General features: G+C 34.1%; 1 pseudogene; it reads right to left on the bottom strand.

The window, feature by feature from the left end:
* Window positions 1–606: 606 nt before the first annotated feature.
* On the bottom strand, window positions 607–1,530 carry LOC143666583 (olfactory receptor 4A47-like; annotated as a pseudogene).
* Window positions 1,531–3,615: the final 2,085 nt, after the last annotated feature.

Here is a 3,615-nt window from a genome sequence, read left to right as displayed (position 1 = left end):
TTCCCCAAAAGCAAACAAACAAGCAAAATGAACAAATAAAATACAAACAAACACAGCAAGAATTCTACAAATGGCTCTGCAATAACACAATACTCACATGGAAAAATTATGAAATGTGACCCTGTGATATAGCATACAAAAAAGGTATTTGACTGACATAATAAAAAAATCATATGTAATATAACTGATACTGAATAAAAGAGGACAGTCTCTGTACCATTAAATATTAACTACTATAATACAAAGAAGGAATTTAATTCATGAGAATTTAACTAAGAACAAAGCCAAGATGAAGAATAAAATTAACTTAGATACTGCAGAAAATAAACACCACATAACTCATTAAAATTCTTTCATTAATTGTTACATCTTAATTATTGACTCAACACTATAAATTCATTTCAACTTTCTATGTGCAGTGATAAGCTAAACATTACATAGTTTTCATTAGTCATCAATAACTCAAACATAAATTAAATTATTTAATTATCATTATCCTAAAAGCTTTGTAGAACAGGAAAAGATGTATCAGATTTAAGGTGACTTGGTTTCCAAGGTGATGTTCACTATAGACAGACAAATGATACTCTTCATTGAGGATGACACTTATTTACTACCTATGACTTTTCTTCTCCAGAGTATCTTCATAGCATTTGTCATCTCTGAGTTTCTCAGAGTATAGATTAAAGGGTTTGGCATGGGGGTTATGACTGTATAAATTATGCTCAATGGTTTGTCAATAGGGAAATTCCTAGCAGGTCTTGCATACATAAAAATACAGGGAAGAAAGAAGAGAACAACAGTGATGTGTGAACCACAGGTGGAGAGAGCTTTCCTATTCCCTTCCTGACTAAAGTTCTTTAGAGAGTGCAAAATGATACCACAGGAGATGAGTAAGAGTAGAAATTCAATAATGCATATTAGCCCTCCATTGACTGCTACTAGGAGACCAATGACATAGGTGTCAGAACAAACGAGTTTTAATAAGGGGTACATATCACAGAAAAAGTGATCAATGACATTGGGACCACAGAATTGGAGCCTGTAAAGAGAGATCAGTTGAATTACTGAGTGTAAAAATCCCCCAATCCAGGACACTATTAACAGCACAATACACACCCAATGCCTCATGATAATCAAATAATGTAAGGGCTAACAGATGGCCGCATAGCAGTCATATGTCATTGCCAACAGAAGAAAAACCTCTGATCCACCAAATAAATGCTCCATAAAGAGCTGAATCATACATGCTTGGAAGGATATGGTCTTTTGTCCAAAAAACAAGCCTGAAATTAATGGTTGGGAAATGACTGAGGCATAAACGACATCCATAAATGATAAGCCAGCAAGAAAGAAGTACATAGGTGAACGCAGGGACTTACTGACAGTTACAGTCATGACAATCAGTATGTTGCCCACCATGGTCAAAATGTAGGACAGTGAGAACATAACAAAAAGTACTTTCTGTTCCTTTGGATTCTGCATGAGGCCCAGGAGGATAAAATAGGCCACATTGTTCTTTGGTTTCATCTGTTATTTTATAGATGCTGACTACAGTTTTCAAGACAGTTTCCCTGTAAAACTGTGATGAATTTTAGTGTGTTAAAAGCCTAATATTTTATTTATTCATTCAGTCGAAATGCATATGGAGCATTTATATGCATACATTTGGTAACCAATGCTAAATAGGACAATGGTCCCTAATCTCAGTGATTTGATTTATGATTATGGGGTCAGAATAATGCAAGCCAATGTAATCAGTGCTATTTTAAAGATATTCACATCGTGCTAAAGGTGTAGGCTCAAGAAAGCTTCCCAGATGAAGCCTTTGCTGAGTTTAAAATGTAAAGTGAAAATTGGCTAGAATAGCAGAGATTGGGAAGGGAATTCCACGAAAAGGTGCACCGTTTATAAAGTCACAAATTTTACAATGTAAGAACTCATTTAGGTTAGTTTACATATTAAAAGTGGTTATAAAAATTGAAAGGAAGTCTATAGATCAAAGTTCACTACCCTAATTTCCTCCCATCACACTGAAACATCTTTCTAGAGTCTTTATTGGAATAGCCTCCTTTCCCAGAACTACAAACGCTAAAGCCACACAATTTGTATTTCCATCTCCTATCTCTCCCCTAATTTACAGACTTATGTATGCAACTACCTAATGGATATCAAATTAGTATTTATAAAACTAAATTATTAATAATCCACACCAAACCTATTCCTTCTCTCATAATGGTGCCACTTTCTTTTTGTTTAGAGCAAGTACCTTACAATATCTTTCACTCTTTTATTCTTCTCACATTACTTATTGAGCCTTTAAAAAATCCTTTGAGTCTTCCTTCAAAATATGCCACAATTTTGATGATCCTTACTGTCTCTCTGGTAGCTCCTTGAGTTACTGCCATTAGCTTCCTGCCAGTATTTCCACTTATATTTCTACCTCCAACTATCCATTCTGCTGCAGCAGCCAAAATGATTCCTTTGAACTATGATTTAGTTAATGCCCCACACTCAAGATTCCTACAGAGGATTCCTGCATACACTATTTATGTAACTTGGCCCACAATACCCAAGAGGATTTATATCCAGGCTACTTCCACAAATTCATTTCTTACCATTTTCATTTTGCTTGAGGCTTTGCTGTGTCTCAAATATCCAAAATGCTTTTCCATCTCTTTAGTTCCACTTTGCTCTTATAGATGTTCTTTTCAATGAACAGAGACTGTTTACTTACAGAATAATGATAAATATTGCAGAAAAGAGTATTGTAAGCTTACTCTTTTATGTATGCATTCAATGGCTAAATGATAATAGAATACTTATATTGTGTCAAGCTTTTCCTAATCATCACAGAAGATCCACTAACTCATTTATCCTCACGGTCTACTCTAACAGCCATATCATCAGAGGACAGAAATGTTGGTATTGACTGAGTCATCATTTTCCCCCCTAAATCTCCAATTTTTCTACCTGGAAGTATTCCCCTTGAAGTTAAGAGATGATTGATGATCTCTAAGAATTCCTTTACTCTTCTTATGACAAGTATCATATAAACCCTAGCCAGCAGCACTTCATCTTTTTCCCTCTTATTTAGCAATAATTCTGCACTTACCTTGAGAAAGTTCCCATTCAGCTAATTGCCTATTCTATATTTTTAATATGTCTCTTAACTCAATAGCTTTAGTTTATATGCAGAGAAAGCAAATAGGTATATTGGGCTATGTCTTCACCCAAGACAACTTACTAATAGGCAGGTAAAACAGTTTTATTTAACTCAGTGTCTATCACACTCAGGTTTTAGGAAATACATAATATATTATTTATCATATACACACATCACATTCTAATAAAACATTTTCCTAAACCACTATAGTTTTATTACTTTCCAATCTAGCTGCAAGATCTTAAATAAGTTGTAGTCACCATTCTGAGTCATAATTTTGCACACCTGTAATATGTGATTAATGATAGCTACCTACTGAGTGTGTGTGAATATTTAATGAGCTGAAATATTTGAAAGCATATATAACCAGTGTATGGAATAAAAAGTAATCAATATTTTTGCTATAATATATCTGAAGTTTCAATTGCTACATATCAGCATGCATAAAC

Source organism: Tamandua tetradactyla, chromosome 23 (assembly GCF_023851605.1).
Source record: "Tamandua tetradactyla isolate mTamTet1 chromosome 23, mTamTet1.pri, whole genome shotgun sequence".
NCBI lineage: Eukaryota > Metazoa > Chordata > Mammalia > Pilosa > Myrmecophagidae > Tamandua > Tamandua tetradactyla.
The sequence above is the reverse complement of the archived record's forward strand: the minus strand, read 5'-3'. Positions and strand labels throughout refer to the sequence as shown.